The following is an 18,280-nucleotide window of genomic DNA, read 5'->3' as shown; positions in this document are numbered from 1 at the left end:
CGGGGTGGCACACTAACATGCTAATGATTGTGCAGCATCAGAGGATGATCTCACTCACCTCTCTGCTGCCATCACAGCCCGACACTGGATTTCGGCTCAGTGCACATGACCCTGGAGTTTCGGTCATGCACACTATGAAGTCAGGTTTACACGTCCTGGCTTTAAACTGAAGTAGTGCGCATGACACAAACTCCCGGGTCATGGGCACTGAATCGAAATCCAGCGTTGGTCGGCGATGGCGGCGGAGAGGTGAGTGAGACCATCCTGTGACGCTGCACATTCATTAGCATGTTAACACGCCCACAGGGACGTACTAACATGCTAATGGAGCCGACTGGCCAGTGAACTAGCGCCAGGGGACTAGTCCCCGTTCCCATTAGCATACGATAAAGATCTTTAGAAATACTTTTGCTAAAGATCTCTTTGTCTATGCTAGTGTGACGCCCTGGACTAGCCAGGTAGTCACAGGTAGGCCCTTGTGTCGCGGGCGGGGAGGAGGCCGCCGCCGCTGCGCTCTCGCCAACGCTCGGGTCCAGCGCTGCTGCTGCTGCTCGGTGGCTCGAGCGGTTGGCCGGACCCGGGGACTCGAGCGGCGCTCCTCGCCCGTGAGTGAAAAGGGGATAGTTTTTGGGGTTTGGGTAGTCGTTTCGTGATGCCACCCACGGTTTGTGGTGAGGTTGGGACACCACCGCTGCTCTGGACGGGGATCCCGGGAGCGATGACAGGGAGCAGCCGAAATGTTTCTCTCCCCTCCGTGGGTAGGGGGGTTTTTGGGTGGTCCCGGGGCCCGGTGAGGGTAACTGGAGAGTGGATGGCAGGGTTTGGTGAGGTGCAGGGTCGCGGGGCAGCGCGGTGCCAGACGGCACTGTGGTACTCACTCAGCCAGTAACGTACACGGAGTCTTTGGTACAACAAACGGCTGGATGGACGGGTTCCGCAGATGGCTGCGGTGGTCACTCCCGGTAGGTTGGCGGTGACTGCCTTTCCCTGCACCTGTAGTGTGTTTTCGGCCCCGATGGCTTCCCACCGGTAACCCGCTCCCCAGCGTGGATAGATGCCGAAGGAGCCCCTTTTTGCCCGCAGGCTCTGGCCCTGGGAATTGTAGCCTTGGCGGTGACTGTATTTCCCTTCACGGTTGAGCGGTTGACTTCAATCGGGTCTTTGCTGCTGGGAAACCCCGGAGGTTCCCGTCGCTAACGGATTTGACCGGTTTAACGGCGACTCCAAGCCTGGTTGGGGTCCGTAGGCTCTGCCGAATGGTGCTGGCTTCTCTTCGCTCCCCGGTTCGGTACCGGCGGGCCACCGACCGTCCCCGGTCCTACGATTCCGCGTCGATCGGCCCCTCTAGCAGACGGTCACCACCGTTTGCCAACCTTGCTGTATGTGCCCGGGCCACGTACCCGAACACGGTCAGACTGCTCCTCTCCTACCACTTACTCCTTCCACTTCACTCTCCCTAACTACACTGATCTCCCATCCTTTCCCGCCTCCAGGACTGTGAACTCCTCGGTGGTTGGGGCCAACCGCCTGGCTCCACCCCATCTGGTGTGGACATCAGCCCCTGGAGGGAGGCAACAAGGATTTGTGTGTGACTGATGTGCCTAACCGGGGTGTGGGGTGTGTTGTTGCAGTACCTGTGACGTCCTGGCTTGTCCAGGGCGCCACATTCCCCCTTGGTTAAATGCAGACCGTCCGGGGGCTGCCCGTCCATCACCGGTTTTATTTTTGTTAAACTGTAGAAAAAGGTAAAAACATATATATATAAAATATTTGAACATAAGCAATTTATCAATCTTCCCTTACGGGAGGCACTTTCTTTAACGTTACTAACATTTTTATTAACGGTAACGGCTTCCGCTCTCCCCCCGCCCAAACAACCTGGCCCTGATGCTGCCCCTAAGAAGTGGGCAGCACCCCTTCCCCCAGTCCATCACCAAGCTGCCCGAGCGGCTACGGTCTCTTTCAGGGGACCCACGTCCATGGGGGACCCCTGACCCCCAGAGGATCGCCACCGGTTACGGTAGTGGCGGGCCTGGGCCATCCCTTTCCTCCAGGCCCATCCTCCAAATCAGCCTCTCCGGAGGCGGTCACGGAATAAAGCAAAAATTATTTACATGCCACAAGTTTGTGGTTGCCCTGCAAGTTCTCAGGCGTGTCCGTAAGCAGTTTCTTACGCAAACGGTGCAAAGGGTCCCTTCAGGGACAAACTTACCGGCAACGGCCGGATCCAATCACGGTTGCAAATCAGATAAACATCGGTTGATTACTTTTTCTTATCATCTGGTTACTCATTTACACATTCAACATTTCATACCCCTAAATGGTAGTTTCCCTGTACCTAAGCGGGGGTCGACCTAGGTTGGGACATGTGGACCTTCGGGGCCCAATGTCAGTGGTGGTAGGCAGTGGGACAGAGGGAACAACGGGTTCCTCTTCCCGTCTACCGTGTGGGGCAGGCGGAGGCATAGGGAAGTTGGGTACAGGTGCATCCCTGGGCCCTGGCTCATTATCGACTACTTCCATCACTTTCTCATCCACGGGTTGTGGGAACAGTATCACTGGAAGAATCACTGCGCCGTTCTGTTTAGGCCAATCTGCCGGGAAATCGCCTATCATGGTATGGATTACCCCCTTTTCTTCCTTCTCAGCCGGTCTGGGAACCGGGGCTTCAGTTGTCACCCTCAACGGTGGTGGGCACCTCTTCAGATAGTCTCGGGAAACCGTGGCCAAAGTCTTGCCCTGGTCACGGTTGATCTGGTAGGCTTTCCCATTCTCCCATCCGGTGGGTTGTACCACATACGGGATCTTCTCCCATTGATCATCCAGCTTATGGGTTCTTCTTTTTCGCTTCAGCACTACATCCCCAGGCTGGAAGGGATCTGCAGGCGCCTTCTTGTTGAAGCACTGCTCCTGCTGTCCCTGACTCCGGCACAAGTTCTTTTCTACGTATTCTTGGACCTGTCGGTACTGCGCCCTCCGCCGAGTGTCCCATCCAGCAGTCGAAGGGAGTGCTTCTGGGGCTTCCAAACCCATTTCTAGGTCCACTGGCAGCCGGCCGGGCCGAGCTCTCATCAGGTATGCCGGTGTGCATTTCGTAGAGCTGGAAGGGATGTTGTTGTACATATCGACCAGGTCAGGTAGCTTCTCCGGCCACAGATTCCGCTCTTCCAGCGGTAACGTCTTGAGGAGGCCCAGGACCAAGTGGTTCATCTTTTCACACATGCCATTAGTTTGGGCATGGTAAGGCGTGGTCCGAACTTTCTTGCAGCCGTACAACTGGCAGAATTCTTGGAATACCTCCGCTTCAAAGGCCGGACCCCGGTCGGTAAGCACCCTCTCTGGGTACCCATGCGGTCGACAGAAATAATCCTGGAATGCTCTAGCGGTGGTACGGCCGGTCAGGTCCTTGACTGGGACAACCACCATGAATCTTGAATAGTGGTCTACAATGGTCAGAGCGTAGGTATACCCACTTCGGCTAGGGGTGAGCTTCACATGGTCGAGGGCAACCAGCTCCAGCGGTTGATGCGTAATGATTGGGCATAGAGGTGCCTTCTGGCTGGCCTCGTCCTTTCTTCTCAATGCGCAGGGACCTCACTCTCGGCACCAGGCCTCCACAGATTCCCGCATCCCGCTCCAATAGAACCGGTCCCTCAACAGCATCTCCAGCTTCTTCCACCCGAAGTGCCCGGCACCGTCATGATATGCCTGTAGGACAGTGGGCACGTTAGCCTGGGGAATCACTAGCTGGCGAACCTTCTCGTGGGTCTTCGGGTTGATCAGCTCCCGATACAGCTTCCCTTGGTGCAGGTACAGCCGGGTTCGTTCCTGCCACAGGCGTTGGGCCTCGGCAGGGGCGGCAGGGTCTATCTCTGTTCCACCAGGGTCTTGACAAGGCGGAAAGCAGGTGCCTGGTCCTGAGCTTCTTGCCACCCCTGACTGGGAAGCGGGTCTATATTCACCTGTTGTTGATGGACATGCAACTTCTCAGCTAGCGGCCAGTGAAACACAGGCAACTCGATCTCTTCGAGGTCATCATCATCCGGCCCCTCTTCCGACAGGTGGGGCATCCGGGAGAGTGCATCGGCATTAACATTTGTACGGCCGGCCCGGTATTTGATGGTGAAGTCGTAATTGGCTAGCCTCGCCACCCACCGCTGCTCCAATGCACCCAGCTTAGCTGTCTCCAGATGGGTTAGCGGGTTATTGTCCGTATAAGCGGTCAACTTGGCTGCCGCCAGGTAATGGCGGAACTGCTCGGTGATAGCCCACACCAGTGCTAAGAGCTCGAGCTTAAAAGAGCTGTAGTTCTCAGGGTTCCTTTCAGTAGGTCGGAGTTTTCGGCTAGCATAGGCGGTCACCTTCTCCCTTCCGTCTTGGACCTGGGATAGGACAGCCCCCAAGCCCACATTGCTGGCATCGATGTAGAGGATGAATGGGCGGCTGTAGTCTGGGTACGCTAGGATTTCTTCTCCGGTCAGAGCCGCCTTCAGCTGGCGGAAGGACTCTTCATGCTTTTCCTCCCACGCCAATGGGGCTCCAAGAGGTCTACCACCCTTGGTCTGTCCCACGAGGAGGTCTTGCATGGGGCGGCCATTTTCGTGTACCCCTTAAAGAAGCGGCGGTAGTATCCCACCAGACCCAGGAACTGTCTCACCTCCCTCACCGTGGTTGGTCTCGGCCAGTTTTGGATGGCAGTGATCTTTTCGGGGTCGGGGGCAACACCTTCCGCGCCCACCACATGTCCGAGGTACTGCACTCTGGGCTTCAACAGATGACACTTTGAGGGTTTTAATTTCATCCCATACTTGGCAAGGGACGCGAACACCTCAGCGAGGTGCTCCAGGTGGGCTTCATACGTCTGTGAGTACACAATTACATCGCCCAGGTACAACAAGACGGTCTCGAAATTTAGGTGTCCCAGACAGCATTCCATCAGCCGTTGGAAGGTTCCGGGAGCATTGCACAGCCCGAACGGCATGCTGTTGAACTCACAGAGTCCCATGGGAGTGGCAAAGGCGGTCTTCTCACGGTCTTCCGGCGCCACGGCCACCTGCCAGTACCCACTGGTGAGGTCAAGGGTAGAGAAGTAGTTAGCGGTTCTCAGCGCAGCCAGGGACTCTTCAATACGGGGCAGAGGGTAGGCATCCTTATGCGTTATCTGGTTAATCTTCCGGTAATCCACACACATCCTCATGATGCCAGCCTTCTTTTTGACCAGCACCAACGGGGCGGCCCAGGGACTACAGCTGTCCCTTATAACCCCCGCCTCCTTCATGTTCCTCAACATGTCTTTGGCGCATTGGTAGTGTGCAGGGGGAATAGGTCTGTATCTCTTTTTAATAGGGGGATGTTCACCGGTGGGGATGTGGTGTTGGACCCCTTTAATCCGCCCATAATCTAAGGAATGCTTACTGAAAACTCGCTCATACTCCTGGACCACCCGGTATACCCCTTCTTTGTGATTTTACTTAGTCCAGCTCACCTGCTATTTGCCGGAGACCGCTTATCCAGGACCGTGCACGGAATGGAAGGTAGCAGAACTCATTTCATGTATAAGAAAAAATTCCAGCAACAAGTCCATGGAAAAATCTTCATTAAAAATTCATATTTATTTATCAAACTTATAAAAACAGTCCATGTTAAATTGCCCCAACAGAGGACGCGTTTCGAACGACCAAGTTCTTAATCCGTCTCTAACTCTTCTGAGAAAAAAATGGACTCATTAAAAAGGGCTGAAACCCTAACATGAACCTCATTAACCAGTAGAAAGGTTTAGGAGGTGCAGCAAAGAAGTTCTCCTATTAACCCTACATATTCAAAGTCCCAGAGAAGACTAACCACAGTCTCCTATAGCACTAATTCCCATATGTCCACATTCTGGTTTGTTTTTAATTATTTTTATTTCTATTTAAATTTTTATTTTTTATTTTTATTTAATTTTCGTTCTATAATTATATCATTATATCCCCCTATCACTATTTCCCAATCAGAAGCAAATTCAAAGGAAGAAGAGAAAAAAGAGGAAATCCCCCTCTAATAGAATTTATTTCCCTAGGAATTATTTTCTATGATGTTTTTTCATAAATTTTTTTTTTTTTATAAATTTTTTACAAACTTCCAATAGAGTCCACTCTTTTCCCAATCAGAAAAAAATACAATGGAATATATTACACATCTCATTCCTATCCGGTCCCATATTCACAATGATACAAAAAACAAAATCATAAAAATTTGCAACAAATACAAAAAAACAAAAAACTACAAAAAAATCAAAAATTTTTACATTTCACATGTTATTCCTCCCTAATATGCATATAACACATCATTTCTCCTGTTCAAACCCATCGGATATCTAGTTCCCATCAGGAAAATCCACTTGATCTCTCTGTGCAACAATAACCTCTTCAAATCACCTCCTCTTTTAGGCAACTTTACTTTTTCTATTGCATTTACTCTCATATCTGTTAGAACTCCCGCATGTACGTCCCGAAAATGTTGCGACACTGCAGACAAACTCCTTGTTGTTACATTATTCGTGTCATAAACATGCTCCGAAATTCTCCTCCTTAAAGGACGCGACGTACTCCCAATATACTGCAACCGACAAGTTACACAGGAGATCAAGTAGACCACATAATCCGTACCACAGTTTATCATAGAATTTATCTCATAACTTTTGCCTTGACTAAAAGAAGAAAAACCCTTGGTACCTTGCATAAAAACACAAGAACCGCACGATTTATGTCCACACTTATAAGATCCTTTTGTTGGAAGCCAGTTCCCTGTCGATCCCTCCACATCATTCACATTAGACCTATTCAAGTGGTCACTAGGCGATAATAATGCATTCAAAGCCGTATTCTTTTTAGATACAAACTTGACTCCTTCTTTCAGGATTTTAAACAGTGTCTCATCGGTTGTTAATATCGGTAAATACTTTTTGACCACATGTACCACTTCATGATAATTTTTACTGAATTTTGTGGAGAAAACCACAGGCAACCTCGATCTCCCCACTACCTCCTTTGTCTCCAAATACTGCGCCCTACTTTTCAAATTAGTTTTTTCTTTAGCTCTTTCCAAATTATCCCGACGGTATCCTCTGGCCACAAATCTTTCATCAATAATTTTACATTCAAGTCTATAATCCTCCTCACTCGTACAACACCTTTTAGCTCGTATGTACTCACTTGTTGGGATGTTCTCAATAATATGCCTCGGGTGACAACTTCCTGCATGAAGCAGAGAATTCCCCGCTGCAGGTTTTCGATACAATTTGCATTCTATCATTCCCATATTGGGATTACCATTCATGTTCATATCCAAAAAATGTATCTCCTGATTCTCATGCTGGTGGGTAAAAAATAAATTATGAGCATTATTACTGATGTAAAATAAAAAATCCTTCACTCTATCTTCCTCCCCCTTCCATATAATCAATATATCGTCTATATACCGAAGGTATATAGCCTTATCTTGTGAAAAGGGATTAGAATGGTTAAAAATATACTGCTCTTCCCACCAAAACATGAATATCCCTGCCAAAGAGGGTGAGAATTTGGAACCTATGGAACATCCCTGCAGTTGGACATATCGATTATTCAGGAATGAAAAATAATTATTCTTTAACAAGAAATTGGTCACTTCCAATATAAACTCCTGTAAGTCAGACGTGTAGCCAGAGTACCGCTCGAGCTGATTTTTCAGAGCCAAAATCGCAAGATAGTGTGGAATCGACGTATAAAGCGTCTGTACATCACATGTCAGCCAACTGTAGCCTTTTCTCCATTCCACCTTAGACAAAGTATTCAACACATATTTTCCATCTAATACAAAACTCGGAGATGCTTTTGCTAATGCCTGCAGATGGTCATCAAGCCATTCTGACAAATGCTCTGTCATTGACCCAATACCCGAAATTATAGGTCTAAAACTAGGTGGAAATAAATTCTTGTGTGATTTGGGGAGAGCATGCAGCAGTGATGTTCGTGGACATGAGGGAACAAAGTACTCTTTTTGCTTAGCATTAATCAATCCCAACTGCAAGCCCTCATCAGTCAACTTCTCCAGGGCCACTCTAAAGGCCCCGTCACACTAAGCAACATCGCTAGCAACATCGCTGGTAACGAACAACTTTTGTGACGTTGCTAGCGATGTTGCTGTGTGTGACATCCAGCAACAACCTGGCCCCTGCTGTGAGGTCGTTGGTTGTTGCTGAATGTCCTGGGCCATTTTTTAGTTGTTGCTGTCCTGCTGTGAAGCACAGATCGCTGTGTGTGACAGCGAGACAGCAACAACTAATGTGCAGTGAGCAGGGAGCCAGCTTCTGCGGAGGCTGGTAACTAATGTAAACATCGGGTAACCAAGAAGCCCTGTCCTTGGTTACCCGATATTTACCTTTGATACCAGCCTCCGCCGCTCTCACTGCCTGTGCTGCCGGCTCCTGCTCTGTGCACATGTAGCTGCAGCACACATCAGGTAATTAACCCGATGTGTGCTGTAACTAGGAGAGCAAGGAGCCAGCACTAAGCAGTGTGCGCTGCTCCCTGCTCTGTGCACATTTAGCTGCAGCACACATCAGGCAATTAACCCGATGTGTGCTGTAACTAGGAGAGCAAGGAGCCAGCGCTCAGTGTGCGCTGCTCCCTGCTCTGTGCACATTTAGCTGCAGCACACATCGGGTTAATTAACCTGATGTGTGCTGTAACTAGGAGACTGGGGGCTGGTCACTGGTTGCTGGTGAGCTCACCAGCAACTTGTGTAGCCACGCTCCAGCGATCCCTGCCAGGTCAGGTTGCTGGTGGGATCGCTGGAGCGTCGCAGTGTGACAGCTCACCAGCAACCTCCTAGCAACTTACCAGCGATCCCTATCGTTGTTGGGATCGCTGGTAAGTTGCTTAGTGTGACTGGACCTTAACTCTCTCCACAGGATCATAATCTATGCTTTTGTATGTTTCACTATCCTTAAGCAATTTCAAAATTTCTCTCTCATACAATCCCACGTCCATCACTACTACTGCTCCCCCCTTATCAGAATTTTTTATAATGATATTAGGATTATTCTGCAACGATCTTATAGCATCTTTCTCCTTATTAGACAGATTCTGAGCCATACCTCTTTTCTGATTATACAAACATGTAAGTTCTTTCTCTACAATATTTTGGAAATCTGTCATTTGATCTGTTCTTGAAACAATTGGATAGAAATCTGGGTTAGGTATCCTCCTTTTTCTGATTATATCATCTTGAGTACTCAGCTTTAAATCATCTGTGGAAAGATCTCTCAGATCCTGCAATGCCAGTTGCTCACGGAATGAGGAGGGGGAAAAAAACGCATCAATCTGATGAGGTTCTTCCAGCTCCTCATTCTGATCGCTAAAGAAGTGTCTCCTGACAGTCAATTTTCTAACAAATTTGTTTACATCAAGTATGGTTTCAAATAAATTGAAACCCGTATTAGGTACAAAATTTAAGCCTTTTTCCAAGACCTTGATCTCATTTCCACTCAAAATACAAGCTGAAATATTTATTACAGACTGCGCTCTTCCCTCCTCTACTTCTTTTTCCCTCTCGTGAAGTGTCCATGCTGATACTCCTTTCCTTCTATGCCTGCGGCCGGCCCTCCTTGTTTTTTTCTTTGGTTTCTCGGAAAAAAATATTGTTTTTTTGAATTTCCCATGGAAGTCGATGGATCCTCCATATTATTTTCTGATGCATCCGTGTTATAATCTGTGGATTCCAAATCTGTTGTCTCGGGATCCGTTGAAGAGAAACTAACCTTGTTCTGATTCCCTCTATTTCTTGTTTTCAAAATAGATTTAGGACCGTCTCGAGGATATCTCCGATAACCATGCCATGTATAAACTCGATCATTCTCATAGTCTCTTGAATCTCTACTAAACTTCTTTTCTTTAAAGGCTGTGATCTTATCCTCCAATGCAATGATTTTTTTATTTATTTGTTCTTTCATGAGCTTGTAGGACTCCAGACTATTAAATTGTGCCAATGAGTTCTCAACTTCCTTCAATCTACCTTCCAAATCCGTTAATTTGCACTGCTCCTGTTGAATGATAAGCTGAATCAACTTTCTTGAACACTCCGACAAAATCAGATTCCACTTAGTCATAAATTCCTGCTTGAACTCTGTGGTAGGTCTCTTACTCATACGGAGCCCTCTAGGAATCATTCCTTTATCAAGATATGCCTGTAAGGTCTTGCTATCCCACCATGTGCGGATTCTAGAAGACATAATCTACTAAAGAGATATTTTATTCTAATCAATATTAAAACTTGTCGATATAAAAACCACTGCTCATCCAAATTTACTACAGTGATACATTACAGTGGGTGTAATAGGGTGATAGACTCGATTGGTGGGGACATGCTGGCTGATACCATGGGACCTGCAGGACATTAAGAGCGGCGTTTCCCTATATATTGAATACCCTACTATGGGCGATTAATGCCACACTGTCTCAGTGATCGTCATTTACTTAGATATAAGCTTATGTTATGGGACCTGCAGAATACTGAGAGCAGCGTCTCACTACGGACTGAATGCCCTTACTATGGGCGGTTGATGCCACACTGTCGTTGTGACCGTCAGTCATTAAGATATAAGAGATCTAATCCGGATCAGTCCCCTGATGAACCCCTAGAAAAAATATAGGGGGGAAACGCGTCGGGATAGAATACTGGATGGTCTCGGCAGATAAGTCATTCCCTGCTGGGACTATATATCCATATGTATAAATGAACTAATTTTTGATCTGAGATCCATCCAATATCTAGAAAAAGCTGTAATATATCTAATTATGGTTACACATTGTGATTATTTGCACCTATTTCTTTGGTGGTGGGCCTCCCGGGTTTGAGTGACTAGTTTGGAGGGAGATATTAGGGAGAGACGACGTGGAGCGGGGGGTACCCAACAATTTATGGTACACCTCCGCTGTTAGGTAGGAGAAAGGGAGGGATAGATAGTTCATCCCCCAAACCACGTCTTGATATATTTGAGTTGATTAATGCAACTACTAATGTTGCTCCTACTCTGAGAACAGGAAACCACTAACACTGTCCCCACCAATCGAGTCTATCACCCTATTACACCCACTGTAATGTATCACTGTAGTAAATTTGGATGAGCAGTGGTTTTTATATCGACAAGTTTTAATATTGATTAGAATAAAATATCTCTTTAGGAGTTTTTTCTTTTTGGTTTTTGCTATAAACACTCCTATTTATATATGGTAGTTTTGGTTATAAAGACATAATCTTCTCCAGATCCCACATGAGTTTACTCAACTCCATGTGTTCTTCCACGGGGATATCTTGTGCATTAATGGAAATTAATTGTGAATATGGGACCGGATAGGAATGAGATGTGTAATATATTCCATTGTATTTTTTCTGATTGGGAAAAGAGTGGACTCTATTGGAAGTTTGTAAAAAATTTATAAAAAAAAAAAAATTATGAAAAAACATCATAGAAAATAATTCCTAGGGAAATAAATTCTATTAGAGGGGGATTTCCTCTTTTTTCTCTTCTTCCTTTGAATTTGCTTCTGATTGGGAAATAGTGATAGGGGGATATAATGATATAATGATAGAACGAAAATTAAATAAAAATAAAAAATAAAAAATAAAAATTTAAATAGAAATAAAAATAATTAAAAACAAACCAGAATGTGGACATATGGGAATTAGTGCTATAGGAGACTGTGGTTAGTCTTCTCTGGGACTTTGAATATGTAGGGTTAATAGGAGAACTTCTTTGCTGCACCTCCTAAACCTTTCTACTGGTTAATGAGGTTCATGTTAGGGTTTCAGCCCTTTTTAATGAGTCCATTTTTTTCTCAGAAGAGTTAGAGACGGATTAAGAACTTGGTCGTTCGAAACGCGTCCTCTGTTGGGGCAATTTAACATGGACTGTTTTTATAAGTTTGATAAATAAATATGAATTTTTAATGAAGATTTTTCCATGGACTTGTTGCTGGAATTTTTTCTTATACCCTTCTTTGTGATGTGTGGGGGTATCATCAGTACCTACGTGTAACTCTTGACACCACTCATCTAGGTTCCCCAGGGATGGGTGAGAACTGGTGGTAGGCGGTGAGGTTGGAGGAACGGCCTCCTGGATGGTGTGGGGATCTAGGGTGAGCAACTTGGCGAGGGTAGCGTACCGGGGAAGCCTAACCTCCTCCTCTCCACAGTTCAACACCCTTACGGGCACTCTCCCTTTCTTGACGTCTACCACCCCTCCCACCCCTCGGGCGGCCATTACTGTGGGCCAGTGTTCAGAGGGCATGGGCTCTACCATGGCGGGGTAGTCTCGCCCTTGGGGACCTACCGCGGCCCTACACCAAATCATCATCTCGCTCCTGGGGGGCACAATCAACGGGGCCGCATCCATCACTCTCACTCCTCCAATCTTTCCTCCTGTTGAGTTCACTTGCTGTCGATACATCAAGGCTCGGATCTCACGCTGCACAGCCCTCTGTCGGCTCCCTGCTGTGGTGGCCAGCTGCCGCAGGAGGGTCAACACCTCACTCATACAGTGCTCCATCACATTAGTCCCTAGCACTACCTTCGGGTTATGATCACTGGGTTCATTCATTCAATATGCAGAGTGTCACACAAAGAGGAGGCACCGGTCAGTCTAGAGCAGCAGAGCAGAGAGAAGCCACTGTGGACCGGCCTCCTGGGCTCATCATCCTGGTTGCATTAATTATATGTTTTATCTGAAATGCGGCAGCATCAGATTAAAACATGGACGACTGCAATAATAGAGCCGATGTTTGATTCTTTCCACCTGGGGGTCATGCAGTAGAAATTAGCTGTCAGGTTCCTTGTCTTGTGCCAAAATAACATTAGAAGCCTCATACGTAGAAATGAGCGGACCTGTGGAAGTTTGGTTTGGTGGGTTCAGCCAGACTTTAGATAGAAATGCATGGAGCTGCACGCTCCTGTTTGGAGAGCAGCATGCCGTGACAGATGATGTGATGCGAAACACGCACGAGTTGCATGTGAGTCATTCGCAAGTGTGACTCCGGCCTAAAGTTCTGTTCTGGCCACATGCAGCCAGGTATAAATGTGACGCCCTGGACTAGCGAGGTAGTCACAGGTAGACCCCCTGCACAAACACCAGCCCCTAAAAAGGTGTAACCAGCCAACCCCAAAACCCTGAGTCACCCCTCTCAGGTCTTGATGTTCACACCCGGGGGCGGAGCCAGGCGGTTGGCCACGACCTCCGAGGAGTTCGGATAGCCTGAGGCGGGAAAAGCACAAGCAGATCAGTTGTGGAGGTGAAGAAGAGTAGTAGCAGTGTGTCAACGTCTGTCAGGGATCTGGGTAGGAGCTCAGATACCCTGTGACCAGCAGGCAGATGGTGGTTGCCGCTTGCAGGAGCCGGGAAGACGGCTGGTGGAACCGTAAGGGACCGGGACAGGGTAGTGGCCCGCCGGTACCGAATCGGGGAACCAACTGGAAACTGGAGCACCAGGAGGGGTACTCAGATCCAGAACGAGGTCCAGAAGCCACTGGACCACGTCGAATTCACTGATTGACGAAAGACGGCAACAGCCCACCGAGGGGGATAGAAAGACACCGCGCAGGCAGATAGATCCCACGAGCCAGCGCCTGCGGGCAAACGGGTTCCCCGACACACGTAAAGTCGGGGAGCGGACTACCGTTGCTGAAGCATAGGCAGTCAAGTTATACCACAGAGGTGCAGGAGAAACTGAGTAAGGGGCAAAGCGCAGCCGGCTGCGTGCACCGACCACCATCCTTTTTGGTTTACCAGAGACTCCGGTGTATCTGTCATAGTGAGTACAACAGTGCCCTCGGGCCGCGCACCGCACCATCCCGTCCGCACCTCACAACCACCGGGCCCTGGGACCATCACCCCCTGCCCACGGAGGGGTCAACACCAGGCTGCATAACACCGTCCCCAGGAGCCTAGTTAACGGCAGCGGTGGTGTCCACATTCACCACAACCCGTGGGTGGTGTCACGAACTTACATCCCTAAACGCCACGGCCTCGGCGTGAACCTCCCCCTCCGAAATCCCTACACTCAGCTTCCCTTCAGAGCGACGTGACCCCCGGCTCCGGGAGTAGCTCGAGCCACCCATCGACGAGCACGGATCCGAGCGGCTCGGCAGACGGCCGAGCCCCGGGGTGGTACACATCCAGAGTAATTCTGGGGAAAGGAAGGAGGGGATTTTTGTTTTTGTTTGGTGCACAATACATCTGATAATGCTGTTTTTACTCCCAGTGTGAGCCGTGGTTCACGTACATACAGCAACCAAACTCTAATACTGATTTTTTTTTTTGTAAAGTCAGTGTTTGAGACAAACGCCGAACTTTAAAGTTCGAGTCCGCTCATGTCTACTCATACATTACATGGCATCTCTGCTGTCTGCACATCACATGTAATGGTTTAGTGTAGGTATGAAAGCCATTCTATCAATGTAATGCAGCATTAGTAGCTGAGGTGAATTATGAGATCATGCAGCAGCTGAAGTGTGTATAATGAGGTTCCGCAGAAGCTGTATGCATGATGGGATTCTGCAGCGGCTGATGTGTGTTTGATGAGGTTCTACAGCAGGTGAATGTGTATGTGAGTGTAGCACCCCTGAAGCAATGAAGGAACTAAAAGGTACTGCATCCCCACCAGGCTGCAGGGCCTACCCCCATGGACCTAGAAGAGCAGTGCCAGTAACAACAAAAACATTCCAGTTAATCCCTGTTTTACCCCCAAATTCCCCATAGACTGGTGCCAGACTAGGGTTGGACCTAATGGATGGCCACCTAGAGGTGTAGCTGATCAAGTCCACTAGACCACCAGGTGGGAGGGGCAGACAGTAGACAGTCGGAGAGCGAGTTGTCGGTGACGGACGGAGAGCGAGTGGAAGGACTTATAGGAGTGTGACAGTGACCTGAGGGCCCAGGCGGTGGATGTCGGTGGAGTACGGTGGAGTACTCCCTGTGACGGGGTCCTTCTCCCATATCACACAATCAACAGAGCGAAAGATGGCTGAAGAATCCAATAAACATTTATTCCAAACAAAATCAAATGGTCCATATCATAATCCACAAAACAGAGGGTCAAATTAGTCCAGTAACATAAATATAGTCCGGTACGCGATAAATGTCCAGGTCTCTCTGAGAAGCCACAGTATCTCTCAGAGGATCAATCATTCTCTCTTCAAGTTCTCCAAACAGGCTGACAAATCTCCCAGGTAAGCAGAGAGTTTATAGTGGATGGATCCCAAGCCCCCTCCCCCAGACTTAGGGACAGAAACACTACAGGAGGTAATTACCTACAGACAATACAATGTACACATGTTGCGTCCGGGTGGTGGAAACACTGGACCGTACACCGGATTCCCCTGGTGAGGCAGCCAGGCCGGTCACCCCGCCAGAGGGCCTTGATGCACGGCAGCCGAAGCACTACTGGTAGCAAGACAGTCCGTATAGAGAGCTGGAAAGTAGATGTCCCTGGGAACACAGAGTTCTAGACGGTAGTCCGGGTGACGAAGCTCAGGGTCCGAGGCCGGGTTGTAAGGTCAGGCGGAATCCGTAACCAGCTGAGCGAGATGACAGGTCACCAAACAGAGCCAGGGACCGAAGACTGGCGGAACTGAAGAGGTGGTGGAACATCAACCGACAGTCACCGTCAGGAGTACTGGAGCGGACGTGGTCAGGACCGGCTGGCGTGGCAGGACAGGCTCTGCGAGACAGACAGGGGTTAATACTGGACAAAGCAATACGGGGACCTGAATTCCTAGCTTACTAAACACGTAGAACAGGCCCCGCCCACCAGGAAAGAGAATCCTCTTATACCCTGTACCTGTCTATGCAATATCCTGTTTCTAGACGGTGGCCCTTTAAGAGAGGGTCTAATGCGCATGCGCGAGGCCTGTGTGCCAGAAGCCAGAGCAGGAAGCGTTGCAGAAGAAGCAGGAGTGCCCGGCAGTGTGTCCTGCATCGCAGATGAGCGTCGGGAACGGGGAGCAGGACACATGGAAGGCGAGGGAGAGGAAGCAGGGACCGGAGCGGTGAGCAGGGGACGCCGTCGGGGACCGGAGAGCGGGGCACGGGAACCGGGGAGCGGGCCACGGGGACCGGAGAGCGGGGCACGGGAACCGGGGAGCGTGACAACACACAAGCAATACAAATAATGGACAGTAAACCAAGCGTAAAATATGAACCTACACAACATGATACACAGTACACCATATCCCACCATCACACTCCCGGAACCATAGCACCGACAGGGTACAGAATCCTAGATCAGGCAAACGCTCCAGGCAGACCTGATAAAATCTGCACAGTGAGGGGACCATCAAGAACCTTACTGACCTTAAAGTTCGGGACTCAGTAGCAACGGGAGAACTGGGGAACAGGACCAGAGACTCCGACCCCAAAGGGTTCACGCTACCGTCATACGGACTACCGTTGAGAAACAACCAGGAGGGGACCCCCAGATGCTCCAAGCCATGGGGACCCACCAACCAAAGACGGGTGCAGGGGACAGAAGCCACTAGGTCACCAAACCGGCACTGGGACTAAGGGGACCAGCGGTCAAGACCAGCCTTCCTCGGGTGACCAGTTTCCATCTGACTGTGAGTAAAGCAACCAGTTACACTGCAACCCCCTGTGTGGCCTACCTTCTTTATGCACCCATCCACATCACCTATCCTCTGGGTTTCCGACCCTGCTTGCGGAGGGCCTAACATCCATGCTGCCACCAACACCAGCCTCAGTAGTGAGAACTGTGCAGCGGCGGCTCCATCTACATAACCGCAACCCGCAAGTGGTGTCACGTTATAAACTTTCATTTAATCTCCTCTGTAAATATACCACTTTACAAAGCGCCCCCAGGGACACGGAACCGGGCAATGGCCACCAAGTGACATCTGCCCAGCAATACACCGCCCAGGACCGAGTACCCCATAGCCCTGGGCGACACAGATTTTTTTCCTGGAGTCACGAACAGGTTTGAACTGGACCTAGTCATACCGGGTGACGTGTGCCTTATAGACTGTGTATATGGACAGTGTTTTACTATTGGTGAAACCGCCGCCATCTTTGGTGTAAAAAGTGACTGCGCCATAGTAGTGAAAAAGGCGCGAAGTGAAAGCCCTGCCCCCTGGGAGTGTAAAGTATGTAAAACGAAATTGGAAGCAGGGAGCACGGAGGCCCTGCCACAGAATGCCTCCAGGACTGTTACCAGTAACACTATGTCTGCACCGGAGGATCGTGCAAGTGAACCGGGTCACCCAGGGGCCTGGACGATGGAGAGGCTGGAGGCAGAGGTCCAACGGCTGTGCTGGACTCTGCGTGCGCAGCAACTGCAGCGTATCAAGGAGTGGAGGGCAGAGATGATGGAAGTGGTGGCGACCATGCGGGCCCAAGAGAGTAGGGCGGCATTTGTCCAGGCTACACCAACCTTTTTTTGAAGACAATCCGGACATGTGAATGGCATAGATTATAAATAACTTATAGTGTTCTAGCTACAAATAAAAACGGAATAGAACTCGAATGCAAAACTCGGATGTGTGAATGAGGCCTAATGTCCATTACATCTTTTGGTAATAAGTGAAAAGGTTTTGGTACCGTGTTAGCCAGTTGAAAAATTATTGAATGTTCTCAGTGAAAGGAATCTTCTGGTAATCTCACAGGAGTCATAGATTACAAGCTTATTTGTGTGTTGGGTAAATTCATATGCATAGCCGGCTTTAGGCATGTGCAAGTTGTGCGGCCGCACAGGGCGCCGGCAGGCCGACAACAGAGGGGGCGCCTAGGGAGCAGCTGCGTACTTTCACTTTGCTGCTTGCGCCCCTCCCCCCTCCTCTGTGCCCTGCGTCTGGTCTCCTCCCGCTCGGCACAGCCTCAGGCAGGGGGCGCCCTCCTCTCCTCTCCCTTCATAGCCTCCAGCACGGAGCGCCCCTCCCCCCTCCTCTGTGCCCTGAGTCTGGTCTCCTCCCGCTCGGCACAGCCTCAGGCAGGGGGCGCCCTCACCTGCCCTCCACTCTGTGTCCTCCTGTCTTTACCATAGAGAGGGGGAGGGGCAGCAGCAGCAATGCCGGAGATGCAGTTACAAAAGCCACACTGAACTCCTGCAGCCAGGAAGTGACTGTGAGTATAACATGCTGTGTGTCATCTGTAATGTATTATGTGCTGTGTGTGTGTTATGTATAACGTGTGTGTCCTGTATACTGTGCAATGTCTGTCCGTCTGTCTGCCTATCTTGCTATTATATATGTCTATCTC

The sequence above is a fragment of the Anomaloglossus baeobatrachus genome, chromosome 4, assembly GCF_048569485.1.
Source record: "Anomaloglossus baeobatrachus isolate aAnoBae1 chromosome 4, aAnoBae1.hap1, whole genome shotgun sequence".
Lineage (NCBI taxonomy): Eukaryota > Metazoa > Chordata > Amphibia > Anura > Aromobatidae > Anomaloglossus > Anomaloglossus baeobatrachus.
The sequence above is the reverse complement of the archived record's forward strand: the minus strand, read 5'-3'. Positions refer to the sequence as shown.